The following is a 15,038-nucleotide window of genomic DNA, read 5'->3' on the forward strand; positions in this document are numbered from 1 at the left end:
TCTTATTTATTTATTTATTTATTGTTTGTTTGTTTGTTTGTTTGGTTTATACATGCACTGGGTACAGTCAGAAGCGCGGGAGGGTGAGAGAATTCACCAGAGCCAGAGCGGGGAGCAGAGCAGGCAGAAGGACTGAAGTACACTGCTGAGGGGAGCAGCGGGCGGCAGGAGAGGTCTGCGCGCCATGTGGGACCCTCCTCCGGTGGCCGGGGAGCAGCCGGGGATCGAACTGGCGCCGCAGAGGCCGCGGGCAGCTTCGCAACCCAGCGCTCAACCGCTGTGCCACCGGGGATCACCTCCCTTTTGTTAGGGGGAAATGATGTCCTGAGTTAATCCCATACAGGCTTTGTGGACCCCACCCTGACTCCAGACTAAAGCCATCAAGACATTGGGAAAGACAAATCCCATCACCACCAAAGGGAAGGTGGCTGGGACCTGAGGGTGGAGTTGGGCAGCCAGGTTGGATATAAAAACCAAACACGTGGGCCTTGGGGCTCTCGCGATCGCTCGCCTCCTGGCTTCATGGCTCCTGGCTGGCGGCCAACTCTCAGAGCGCCATTTTGGGGATTCCTGATCGGCGGATCGGGTAGGACTCATTTAAAACCTTGTCTCCCACTTTTCTCCCTGAGCTGTACATTTCCTCATTTGCCCTTCCCTTGTAAATAAACCTTTTATTAACCTGTTGCGTGTGCCTGCAGTAGAGCATTGATAAGTCCTTTTAAGCATGCGGGTGAGGACCCACAGTCAGGCACCCCGTTTTGTATCGGGGTTGCTCTACAACACTTTTACCAACTGAGTCAGTTGCAGGAGCTAGGCCACAGAGTAAGTAGGTGGGAGGGTTAGCTGGCTGAGTCCGAGCTCCTAACTACCACTCCATCATGCTGCTTTGCCTGTATCCAGAGTCAGAGGATTAGAGGGTGGTCTCTTACCTGTACCCTTAGCCACAACAGGCAATTTCTATCTGTTCAGATGGTCTGTCACAAAACCATTTAGACAAGAAAATCAGTGCACCAAAGAGGTGATTTCTGAACACTGGTACTAAGAGAGAGAAAAGAAATACAGCTCTTTGGCTGTCAGTGACTTGCTGGCCTGTTTGATTTCTTTTTTAAGAAACTCCCTCAAAATGGTATTTCCAGAAGCTTCCTCCAGACAGAAGAGATCTCTCATCTTCTGCCTCTATGAAACAGATGTTTTTGGGGTCCACTAATTCTATGCAAGGCTCTGCTACAGCACCAGGGTTTTAGGACAAATTTCTAAGTGATGATGCCCCTTTCTCTGCCTGCCACAGAGCTGGCTCCATGCTTTCAGGTCTCTGCAGTTTGCTAGTCTCTGGCCCAATGCTCACTTTATTCACACACGCAGTGAGCTTTCACACTGAGAGGTTAACAAACAGGACTGAAACTCTGTAGCTTTGATCCCGAGGTAGAGAGCTGAGTTATTTATTCCCTCTGAGTTCACCTGAGGAAGAGTTCATTCTTCTCCAAGACCTCTAGACCTTTGTCATAGGGTACAAATGCTAAGCTCTAAAACAAAAATACCTAATATTACCTGGCTGAAAGACTAAAGCGGTTTATTCTCTTGCATGGAACAGCTCTGAGGTGAGTAGTTTCCATTGCTGGGATGGCTCTCACCTGCAGAGACCCAGGTTCCTTCCATTTCGCTGCTTTGCCATCTGCTAGGGCATTAACCTCAAGGGTTTTAGCCACAAGGAGGAACCACCCCTGTACTTTATACCTAAGGATATATCACTTCTGTTTGAATTCATTGGCAAGAAGTGAATCACATGATAATACCTAAATGCAAGGGACGCTGGGAGATGTAGTCCAGCCACATACCCAAAAAGACAGGAAATGGATTTGAGGGAGAGTGGGTAGCAACGGACCCTTGAAGCAGGAGGCAAACCCAACCCCTAGGCTCTTGTGTGTCTGGACATAGTAGGTTATGATGATATTTCTCTTTTGTGCTCCTCTTCCTATATGCTATCAGTGGGTAAATTTAAGAATAAGATATAAGGGCATCTGACATTTATTTAGTCTGAGTACACCAGCCTCATGGGCTCTGGAAACTTAACTTCTAAAAGCATGTGCTGATCTTATTTGCTCTGCCTGACTCAAAAATTAGCTCATAGCTTAAAGTCAGAGCATAGTACACAAGCTCTGTGAAGAAAAAGAATATTCTGAATGAGAAGCCTGTCTTCGCCATTTACCCACCTTCTGGATGGCTTTGGGCATGGTGCTTAAACTCTCGAATTTTTTGTTTGTGGTGAGGATTACAGACGCATGCATAGAGAATTGGGTGCAAAGTCTCACTTTTGTGACATTAATCAGTTCTCTTAATTTATCTGATCTCTGGAGGATGGGGTCATACCCTGCCTCTCACTGGTTTGTAAGATGAGATATGACCTGAATAGTAGGTCAGCATTGGCTCACAGGAAATAAGTGAGTTCAGACTCAAGCAGCGATGCCATCCTATCCCTGTTGCCCTCTGTAGGTTGGCTTGTCTTCAAGCCACCTCTGTGTGATGGCAAGAAGGCTGTGGCATATTTAGAGGAAGAGTGAGCTGGTTCTCCCCCAGACACCCCAATTGAGACCCACTCCTGGAGTCAGGATGGGGTTCCTCTGAAACAACTCGTAGCAGTCATGTAGTCCCTCCAAAGGGAAACTGGGTTATAATTACCAGAAAGACAGCCAAAACAACAGATGTCCACTACAGAGAATGTGTTTGAAGGATGAGTTAATTGGGCCTAATTATGGCCCAATTTTCATTTGTTTTTTTGAAATTATGAGCTGATTTCTTCTGATGATAGATGAGCTAAACAGAGTCTCTGGCAGTTTTCCTTCCATTAGTTGACCTCTAGAGTTTTCTTTTATTGCTTTGCCCACAACAGTGGCCACATTTCCCACCTATGGCATTTTCAGTGTCTTTCTGATCCATGGGTTCATCAGACACCCCAAACCAGGCAATTGAAGAGCAATACAGTAGGAAACTACATCATTTTGAATCTGTAGTATTTGAAAGAGCAATGAATATTTTTTGCCTCCAAAGCTTGTAATACATGTAGGTAAATATATATCAGACTTTGGGGACAAAAATTATGTGTATGTATGTGTGTGTGTACTTATACACACATATATAATATATAGTTATTTTAATGTACTAACGTATATATGATTTGTTAATATGGATAAGTTAATTTTTAAGGTCTCAATTTTTTGCTTGTAAAATTTTGCAAAATAATAGGTGCTGTCTAAAGTTTTTTTCAGCATAAAGACCCTGTGGAGAAGCAGTTGTACAGTATAACAATAGCAAGGATAATGGGCAAAATTAATTATTGAGCATTCAGCTCTAAAATCTAACATAAATATTTCGTTCAATCTTCACACCAACCACATCAGGTTTGAACTATTATAACCCTCTGAGGCATGAGAAAATTGATGACTGAGAAGGTCATATGACTTTGTTCAAGGTCATGCAGTAAATGGCTACTTGGAATTCGAGTTCAGGTTGATCACGTTCTAGAGTCTATGCTTCCTCTGGGTTAAAACTCTTGCCAGAGGGGTGCTTGGGTCCCAAGTCCCTTTAGGGGCCCTGGGATGAAAATGAGTCATAGGGAGCCCTGAACTAAAATGGGAGGTTGCGTTTCCTTGGTGAGGTGCCATCCTGATGTTGGGAATCTGTCAATTCCTGAGTGCCTTGGACTAACAATCCGGCATCCCTCCAGCACTGCCACAAGGGACAAAGAAAGCAATTAAATGTGTCAGCCTATCTTTCATTATAAGATCAAAATGACCCTGTAACCAAGAGAGCAGGATGGATTTTCTGGACCAGGAAGAATGAATTGAAATCACAACCAAGTGTCAGAGGAATCCTCACAGTCAGTGAAAGCTAAGGTGGAACATACCCAGAACAGGTGCTGGCCTAGACACCCAGAAGCAGTTGGAGAACTCACCATGAATTTTCCCAGCTGCGGTAATCAGCAGCAGAGACCAAGAGCCCCTGTGGTCAAGTTGGACAAGGGACATCTCTTGGAAGGCAGTGAGTATCCCACAGAAAGCATGATGAGGAGCAAGTGGACCTGCTTCCTCTCCCACCCAATCATCAAGCAGATGTGAAAGAGTTTGCATGCACCTAGATGCCATGTTGGGAAGGAGAATGAGGGATGAACCCTTGGGAGGACATAGGTATTCCAGGTATTCCAGGTAATGAATATGAACCTCAAATGGAATTAAATATTTATCCAAAAGAAACAGAGCTAACTTGTAGGCCTCCCCGGTGGCGCAGCAGATTGAGCACTGCATTGTGAAGCTGTCTGCAGCCTCGGCAGTGCGGGTTTGCTACCAGCCAGCCGGCGAGAATCCCACATGGCGCAGCGGACCTCTCCTGTCTTGCCCGCTGCTCCCCTCAGCAGTGTATTTCGTCAGTCTGCCTGTTCTATTCCTTGCTCTGTCTCTGGTGAATCCTCTCACCCTCCCACGCCTCTGGCCTGTACTCCAGCTCTTGTATAAAAATAAATAAATCTTTAAAAAAAAAAACAAAAGAAAAAAAAAAGAAAAGAGAAGAAAAGAAATAGAGCTAACTTGAGAGAGACTGTTCTGAGCTAGAAGTGACCAAGTTATCTAAATTGGAAGTTAGGATTTTTTCCATCTCTGCCATTAGTGGGAAGGAGCTCACGAGCGAGATATTTACAGACTTATGAGAAAATTCATGTGTTGCACACTGAGTTGTAGGATGTAGCAGCTGCTGTCAGTAGTCCTGATTTTAGGTGTCCTCCTCTCTGTCCAGCATTTGTTCATGGTCCTTTCCCCCATGACCCAGATTTGTACCAATATCAATTGGTACAAACTGGTCATGTGTCCCATCCCCTTCTCAGTGATTGATTTAGGCATGGACTTGTGCTACAATTCTGGCCATGGGACAGTGGAATATCTACTGGGGGAATCTGGAAAGGTTTTCCCTATTGCAAAGGGGAGACACAGGGTGGGAAGAGTTTTCAATCTGGTCAGATAATAACTGGAACTATGGCAGGGAACTTGGGACTGGTTGAGGGATGGTTAGCTGAGGACTAGTAGACACTAGTGTGAGGCCCGAGTGGGACACTGGGAGGAGCCTGGGGCCTTAATGATACTGTTGGATTGTTGAAATGGCCACCCTACAGCCACCCTTGTAAAATGTGAGACAATCCACTCCTTGCATTGAAGTTATTTGAGATGAATTATCTGTTACTTGCAGCCAACTGCATCCTAAATGAAGCAGAGTGTGGGGTAATTTTCAACCTTGCTACTCTTGTTTCATACATGCATCCATGCAATTGTAAAAAGGAAAATGGTGCTAGTCATTACCACCAGAAACCACATGGATTACTTCCTTTGGGCAGACTTTATTCCAAGACAACTGAGCTTTTGGGTTTCACCGCAGCTGCTACTTCACCTGTTAGTATCTCCTCTTACTTGCCTTCAATATCTTTCCTAAGGCAAGAAATGAGCCATGCTGGTTAATTCGAATATGAATAAAGGGATCCTTTTTGCCCTTTTAAAATGTATTATTTAAAATGTAAAAGGAATATGTTTCTTCCAGAGTTGCCTAGAAAGTGAACTGGGAACAGTCAAACATCAAACCTACTGCTGCTTTATGGCTTTGACTAGAATCACCTTTGTCTTTTTCTATGGAAGAAAGGAAGTCATAGAACATGAAAGTATTTCAAAAGGAACTGTATTTTAACTACTGAGCTGACCAGAGATACAAGGCTCACACTGACTACAGCTCTATAATTTGGCTCCCTCTCTCTCTCTTTTTTTAAACATCCAGAGTTCTCTTTGACTCTCCAAAATTATATCTACTTTGGTTGAGCTTATTTTTTCCCCCAATCAAATTACATTTCTTGGAGTTCATCATCACACTTGCCTACTTAACTTGGTGCAAATTATTTCTGGGTAATTTACTAGCTGAAGAAAAAAAGAGAGGGCAAAATGGAGAGAAGAAAAGATAGCAAGAGGGGGTGGTGGAGAGAATTAATCCTTCCAAAGACTGTTTCCATTACAAAATGTTCCAGAATTTCATATTCAGTGCATCTGCGATGCCCAAGCCATGTCTTTCCTTTTGGAAATACTTTATGCTCCCAGGTAACTTAAAGAGGTGAGTTGGAGGCTGGGATACAAGACATAAAGGTGTCGCTATCTCAACCTTGCTCCCACTGAACAAACTCAGATATTATTTGTTTTATACTGAAAAGGGCTAATTGGGAAAAATATTTCCTTTACCAATTAAAGCTCAAAAACAACAGCTTTATATAAAAACAAACAGATACATACAATTCAAATATTATTGTCTGACCTCTAGTGTCATGTGGGTCTCTTGTACAAAAGTAACAGGTGAGAATAACATATATATATTTTTTTTTATAGAGGCATGTTATTTATTTATTTATTTATTCATTTGTTTGTTTTGTTTATACAAGCACTGGGTACAGTCAGAAGCGCAGGAGGGTGAGAGAATTCACCAGAGCCAGAGCGGGGAGCAGAGCAGGCAGAAGGACCGAAGTACACTGCTGAGGGGAGCAGCAGGCGGCAGGAGAGGTCTGCGCGCCATGTGGGACCCTCCTCTGGTGGCCGGGGAGTACCTGGGGATCGAACCGGCGCCGCAGAGGCCGCGGGCAGCTTTGCAACCCAGCGCTCAACCGCTGAGCCACCGGGGAGGCCCAACATTTATATTTAATCATATTGTAGCAGAGTAGTTGCTGGCCAATGTCATAAGTAAACCCCCAACACAGTGGCTTAACCCTGTAGATATCTATACAGCAGACCCTTGTTTTGTTATAACTTGATGAGAAAAAAGCAGTCCTGGCCAAACATAACCTCAGGTCTTAGTATTTTCTGCTTTAAGGTGGAGGAAGAAGAATGAACACAACAGATCCCCATGTGGGAGGTTTGAAATATTAAGTATTATATTGGTCTCTGCCCCAATTCCTGGCACCAAAAACCCTTGTAAATTCCTAAGTGATAAGAGTACTAGTAGCATATTTTGTTCTATTGAGATGCCTTTTGGTGTTTTCTCAGTAAAATGTTGGGGGGGGGGGTTCAGCTAGGAGGGGAAAGAGGATATTAAGAATCATGCACCATAACATTATGCTCCATTACTAACTGAAAACCCCTTTTCTTGGTTTACAAACATTAACCTTTATTTCTGCATCATTCTTATTAGCCAACGAATCAGTGTTCAACTGTCGTTGTGCATCAGAATCTCTAATGGACTGTTCCTTCCCACAAACACAGAGGCTTCTTAAGATTTTGATTCAGCAGATCCAGGTGGGAGCCTCACCCTTGGTCATTTGCAGACATCCCCCAAATGACAGGGGTAAGCTGCTGGCGTGGAGAACCTCTGGTTGAAACAATGCCATCTGGTGATTTCTGCACAGTATTCCCCTTAGTCATATACTTCATTCCCAATATTCATCCAGACTGACAAGCTGTGCATTTTATTTGTAATCACATTTGCCTGAAGTTAGGTTTCCTTTGACAGAAAATCCAGTCCTCTTCAAGGTGTTGTCTCATCTGGCGTTTATTCCAGCCTCTCATTCTCCCACTCCTACACTGCAATGCCTTGAAATTGTCTTTTTATGCATTCATCTCCATAGTTGAGGCCAAGTGCACTTTCTGGGCTCCTTACAGCCAATACCCTTACTCCTTCTTTCTCCCTGGGGCTGCAGGGGACTAGCCACCCACCCCAGGGTAGATAAGTGCCTGTTTATGCCTCGCTTTTGTTTCTGGGCTCTAAGTCAGTTTGCTATCACGAGGAAACATTCCTCCCATCCTCTGCTGACTCATCTTTATCAGCATTTACTGGAGAACCTTATCAATAGCCTTTTGAACAACTACACAAATTAAATTCATCCCTCTTATCCTCACACTTTATTTATGCTTCCAAACATCTCCAGCAATTGCAAAACATTCCAGATTGACTTCCTCTTGGAGGAAACACTTACTTTTCTCAGTGGGTTTTGAATAAATGTTTAATGATTTGTTCATTGGAAGGTAATCACCATTTCTGGTAAAGCCAGAGTAACCATCGTCCCTATTTGCCTTTGCAGTCCATTTTATGCCCAGTCATTGGTAATGGGGCTCCTTTTACTAAAAAACGTCTCAGTTTGGATGATGAATGCTATTGGTTAGCTCATTAAAGTTGCTAAAATTAGGGGGAAAACAGGACCCAAGTGGAGTCCTTCATGCTCGGTCCCACCCAGACTTAAAATCTATTTTCATTTGCAGGTTAAACTTTCCCAAAGTGTGACCTTAAACCAATCACCCTGGAGTTTCTGAAGCAGCATCAGTGACCTGTTAGCTGTGTGATGACAACCCCTCCCTCCCCCTGGTGAGGGAGGGATCTAGGATATGGGTACAGGCAGTCAGTCAGGAACAGGGTGCTCCATGCCCCTCAGTCCATTTATCAGCCTGATTGAAGAGCTCAGAACACTGACACAATAACATAACACTAGAGCAATGGACCTAGTTTCAGGAAGGGAGGCCAGGTAACATGGGCAGTGGCCCTAGGTAGCCTAGGAGACACCCGCAGTCCCAGCCAATCAGCAAGAGACACAACGCAGAGACACCCAACACCAATCCCCGACTCCTTGTCCACTATACTCATATAAGCACCTACTTCTCACCATCCCAAGTGGGTGGCCACTCTCTAATAAGAGAGTGTTTCTGATCTTCCTACCTACTTGGCAATAAATCTCTTGCTTTTTTGTTACGTTGGTCTCCATGTTGAAGTCTTTTCTCCCTGAAGACCAAGAACTGAGAAAGAGGGCCTCCCTGGTGGTGAAGGGGTTAAAAACAGTGCTATCAAGCTATCTCCAACCACTGCAGCAAGAGTTAGATCCTTGGCTGGCCAGGGAGCTGACCCACATGGTGCAGCAGACCTCTCCTGTCTCACCCGCTGCTCCCCTCAGCAGTGTATTTTAGTAGATCCACCTGATCTACTCCCCACTCTGTCTCTGGTGAATCCTCTCACCCCCCTACCTTTGGCTTATACCCCAGTTCTTGTATACATAAATAAATCTTTTAAAAAAAGAACTGAGAGACTCCAGGCCTGTTCTCTTAAACCCCCAATTCAAGGGACAAGCTGGTTTTACTTGAAATCATCTTTCTTTTCTTTTGGTAATAACCTTGTCCCACCCTCTTACTGTCTCTGGAAACCTCCCACTTTGGGCAAGCCCTGCAGTGCCTTTCTACCTGCTAGGTGGGATACTGCCTGATTTGTGAATCACCTAATACAGCCAACCAGGCCTCTAAATTTGTGACTCATCTAATACAGCCAACCAGGCCTCTAAATGTGTTCTAAAACAAAGTCCATGTGGTATAGTTGAAAGATAAAATGAAAGGGAGGTTCTGGAGGTTTAGCACCCCCAAAGGAGCTATGTGGGTGTGCTCACTGTAAGCCCTCACTGTCAAAGTGTGATTCTCACCTGGGAGTGTCTCCACAGAATCGCCACTGCTGGATGTTTATGTCCCATCCAGATTTATTCAACCAGAATCTGCATTTTAACAAGTTACTTGGTGATTTGGATGCACATGACAGTTGTGAGCACTGTCCTAAACCTATTGGGCTTTAGTTTATTAGTAATATAAAAACTGTCCAGCCTCCCTGCACAGAATTAAAAATAATACCTATGCATTTGATTCATTGCATTTTAATAACAAACCCACAGGGACAACAGAGCAGTACATTAACAGGATGTACTGACATGTAGGATGACTTTTGTTTTTAAATGTGTGAATGGGATCTACTATGCAGTTAAAGTGCTACCAGCATCATTTAGTTGTGATCCCTAGAAATGCACCTGGGGAAGAAGACTCTCACTGGACAGCTGTGCTGTACAACGGAGGGCAGTTCTGTGAGCAGCCAGAACTGTTAGGAGCTGGGCAAGGTGTTCACAGTCCCTGAGTGTGTGTGTTTGAGGCAAGGTGTTCACAATCCCTGAGTGTGTGTGTTTGGGGGGAGACGGGTTGCTGGGGACAGGTATGTAGACAACAACATCAACTAATGTATATTTTACTAAATTTGATGCCTTCTTCTTGTTGTAGAGCAACCCCGATACAAAACGGGGTGCCTGACTGTGGGTCCTCACCCGCATGCTTAAAAGGACTTATCAATGCTCTACTGCAGGCACTCGTGAAAGGTTAATAAAAGGTTTATTTACAAGGGAAGGGGAAATGAGGAAATGTACAGCTCAGGGAGAAAAGTGGGAGATAAAGTTTTAAGTGAGTCCTACCCGATCCTCCAATCAGAATCCCAAAATGGCACTCTGAGAGCTGGCCGCAAGCCAGGAGCCGTGAAGCCAGGAGGCGAGCGACAGCGAGCCAGAGCCCAAGGCCCACGTGTTTGGTTTTTATATCCAACCTGGCTGCCCAACTCCACCCTCAGGTCCCAGCCACCCTTCCTTTGGTGGTGATGGGATTTGTCTTTCCCAATGTCTTGATGGCTTTAGTCTAGAGTGGGGGTGGCATCCACAAAGCCTGTATGGGATTAGCTCAGGACATCATTTCCCCCTAACAATTCCCCCCTTTCACTTTTTGACACCATTTGATGGGATTTGTCTTTCCCAATGTCTTGATGGCTTTAGTCTGGAGTGGGGGTGGGGCCCACAAAGTCTGTATGGGATTAGCTCAGGACATCATTTCCCCCTAACATTCTCAGGTCTCTTTGATTCATATTAAAAGTATTCATTAATTCCTCTATGATAACAGTAACTTAAAAATCCTGCATAAATGCTTTTCAAATATTTTCATGGATATGTCACCGAAACTTTGAGAAGAGCGGGTCTGAATTCTGTGAAATCGGCAAACTACTCTCTAGAAGGCTAGCATTTCCTTGAAATGATGTATTTTTTCTCTAAAATTCAAATAAATTTCATCTGCTCAGAAAGAAAGAAATGTACCTGCTTTTAAGATTGAAAGGCTGGTGTGGTCTAAAAATATGTAACCAGTTTATTTGTGATTATTAGAGAATTGTTCACTAAACATTTTGACTTGCATGAATGCTCTGTCTCTGCTCTGTGTGTAAAAATGGAATGAAAAGAGAGCTTGTCAATACCTGTCTTTGAATCTTCCATTCTCTGTCATCCACTGAGATTGCTTTTGCCCACTTAGAAAAAAATATTATATTCAGATTTCCAATAATAGCAAAAATGGAAAAGGTAGTTTTATGGAGAAGGAAATGTTTCTTCTCATACTGGAACTTAAGGAGCATATGCAGTATTCTCTCTGGATGTTTTGGGGTGTGATAGTGCGAACATATTGTGAATGTTTGGGGACCCCCCCCCCTCCCTGGTCTAGCATGCAAATGAACAAAACCACTCATCTGCATAAGCTTAAAGTCAGAATAAGCTCTGTCCTGTTCTGTGAAGCAGCCAGCGGGAATCTGGTGCCTAAGGGTAAACCACTTTCATCCCTTGTTAAAAAATATAGGAGGGGCCTCCCTGGTGGCCTTAGGGGTTAGACCTCTGTGCTACCACCACTCAGGCTCAAGTTTGATCCCCTGCCAAGGGAGCTAACCCCTATGGGGCACAGTAGACCTCTCCTGTCTTGCCCACCCGCTGCTCCCCTCAGCAGTGCATTTCAGTAGATTATACTGTTCTGCTCCCTACTCTGTCTCTGGTGAATCCTCTCACCCTCTGCACCTCTGGCCTATACCCCATATCTTCTACACAAAACAAAAATATAAAATTTTTTTTTTTTGAAGGAACAGGTTGAAAACCAAGTTCTTCCTGCCAGGCCCCCACCCAGGCTTAATGCTAATCTCATTGTAGTTTCAACCTTTCACACACAGTAATCATAAACTAATATGGAGTTTTCTAATCAGTACCAGTGAGGTCATCTGCATAATTCCCCCTGCCTTCCCCTGAGGGAAGATGACTTTATATGAAACAGTCTTTTCTTTTGCTAAATACCTTGTCCCACCTCTTTCAGCGTTTAAGTACCCTCCATCTGTGTAACCCTTCCATAGTATCTGATTCTTGAGTCTTGAATAAAACCAATTAGCTCTCTAAGTGTGTGGATTTTGTTTTTTAAAATCCCCAACTAATGATCAAGGAGTCAGATAAAGAAGATTTAACAATGGGTACTTAGCCTTAGTGTCTTCACAGCATTGTTTAAAAATAAGTGATTGGGCCTTTCTGGTGGTGCAAGGGGTTGAGTCCCAACCTATGAAGCTATCAGCAGCCACTGCAGCACAAGTTCGATCCCCAGCCAGGGAGCTACCCACATGGCACAGCAGACCTCTCCTGTCTCGCCCGCTGCTCCCCTCAGCAGTGTATTTCAGTCATTCCACCTGTTCTGCTCCCCACTCTGTCTCTGGTGAATCCTCTCACCCCCTCCCCACCGCACCTCTGGCCTGTACCCCCGTTCCTGTATTCCTGTATGCATAAATAAATCTTTAATAAAAATAAAAATAAGTGATTAAATCCGAGTATTTGTCCTCTGTGGGGAGAGTGTTGCCATTTCTTTAGGTCAAGCTAACCTAGTGGACAGAAAGATCTAAACCTATAGATGAAAACCAGAGCCTCCTGTTAAGAATAATCACATTTCTGATATCAGTGACTCATTGTTCCCAACTATATAGACTAAACTCAAATTTGTGATTGTGTTAGGGGGAAAGGATGTTCTGAGCTAATCCCATACAGGCTTTGTGGGCCCCACCCCCACTCCAGACCAAAGCCATCAAGACATTGGGAAAGACAAATCCTGTCACCACCAAAGGGAGGGTGGCTGGGACCTGAAGGTGGAGTTGGGCAGCCAGGTTGGATATAAAAACCAAACATGTGGGCCTTGGGCTGGCTCGCTGTTGCTGGCCTCCTGGTTACACAGCTCCTGGCTCGCGGCCAGCTCTCAGAGTGCCGTTTTGGGATTCCTGATCGGCGGATCGGGTTGGACGCATTTAAAACTTTGTCTCCCACTTTTCTCCCTGAGCTGTACATTTCCTCATTTGCCCTTCCCTTGTAAATAAACCTTTTATTAACCTTTCGCGTGTGCCTGCAGTAGAGCATTGATAAGTCCTTTAAAGCTCGCGGGTGAGGACCCACAGTCAGGCACCCCGTTTTGTATCCGGGCTGCCCTATAACAATTGTTGAAACACTTTTCAGAGTGAATTCTGCCAGACTGCTTTCCTGGATTATACTCTAATTATTTAATAAACTGTTTATCTAGCTATCTGAGACTTTTATTTATTTGTTTTAAATATTTATTTATTTATACAAGCACTGGGTACAGTCAGAGGCGTGGGAGGGTGAGAGAATTCACCAGAGCCAGAGCGGACAGTAGAACAGGCAGAGTGATGAAACACACTGCTGAGGGGAGCAGCGGGCGGCAGGAGAGGTCTGCGTGCCATGTGGGACCCTCGCCTGGCGGTCGGGGATCGAACCTGTTCTGTAGCTTCACAACCCAGCGCTCAACCACCACGCCACCGGGGAGGCCATGAGACTTTTATTTAATCAACAATAGTTACTGTTATATGCAGAATATTTCTGTCGCCCCATTTCATGGGCTTGCAACAGGGTGGACCCCAGGGAAAGGGGAGGTACCAGGTTCCCTGCCCTACCCAAAGAAGGGAGAAACTGAGCAGGGAAGAGAAGATTCTGGAGAGGAGATGGGAAGAAGCTACACTTTTTCCTTGGTCCTCGACTGGTTGAAACAGATGTGGATTTAATCCCTAGTGCTGTCCCATGCCGACTCACTTTACTCAGGGCTGGAGGCTGGAACGTCAAGGTCTGATCTTTGAATCACCTGGTCTTTCCAGTGACTAGCTCCACAATGAGACTATCCAGGATCCTACCCTAAGACTTCACAGTAGCATAAAGGGCTCCTTATGAGGAATAAAAGTTAGTCCTATCACTCAGGAAATCCCAAGGGTTTTAGGAGTACTATGCCAGCAACTAGAGAGAGAGAGCAAATATATTTTTTATTATGCTATAGAATCAAATTTAAGGAAAGCTTCATATACCAAGATAAGAATATTGAACAGTAGCCTGAGGGCATTAAGAAGCCTCAAAAATTAAAAAAAAATTAACATATGCTCCTAAATAATGTTTAAATAATCTCACTATTGGGATTATATGCCATTTTTTTTCTTTTTGATTTACTAAAATAGTTTTCCTAATTATCACACAATAGACCTCTATATATATCTAGACAGATTAAAGATATGCATGATTTTTCACATTTTTATAATATTATAAATTTAGGAGTTTCCCTAGTGGCGCAGGGGTTAAAGTTTCAGTGCTATCAAGCTATTGCCAGCCAGGGAGCTAACCCATATGGTGCAGCAGAACTTCCTTGTCTCACCCGCTGCTCCCCTCAGCAGTGTATTTCAGTTGATCTGCTTGTTCTGCTCCCCACTCTGTCTCTGGTGAAGCCTCTCACCCCACTGGTGAATCCAATCCTCCCCACACCTCTGGCCTGCAGTCCCAGTTCTTGTACGCATAAATAAAAATAAATCTTTCAAAAATTATAAATTTAAATGTATTATATAAATGAAACCATGAAAGAACTCTGATAAAATATATGTGATTGTTTTGTGATTATTGTACACATATAACAGCAAGAAAAATTTCATAAAGGAGAATATCCTTGGATGTTAATACATAAAAATTCAAATTTTTATGTTTGAAAAATTATAAGGAAACAATGCATAAACATAACGGAAGAAATCTTAAAGGATATAATTGATTTTACTACACTATCCTTCAAGTATCTGTGAATCAAATATGTGTCACAGAAAATGCAATGGTAAAGTCACTGTGAAAAAAACTAATAGCAATTTTTTCCATGAAGTTTAATAACAAAAGTCACAATAATACCCAAATAGGAAAAATCAGCAAAAGGTATAGCTTCACAGTGTGCAGTAAATACATAATAAAATAGTTTAACCTGGCTAGCAATGAAATGGGTAGGAAAACAATGAGTGACAATTTTCCATGTTAAGGAGGTGAAAATAAAACCAACCAACCACATAGTTACACTGTGGAGAAGTTGTTGGAGAAACCGTGT

The sequence above is a fragment of the Talpa occidentalis genome, unplaced genomic scaffold (genome assembly GCF_014898055.3).
Source record: "Talpa occidentalis isolate TD23 unplaced genomic scaffold, MPIMG_talOcc4v2.1 talOcc4.12, whole genome shotgun sequence".
NCBI lineage: Eukaryota > Metazoa > Chordata > Mammalia > Eulipotyphla > Talpidae > Talpa > Talpa occidentalis.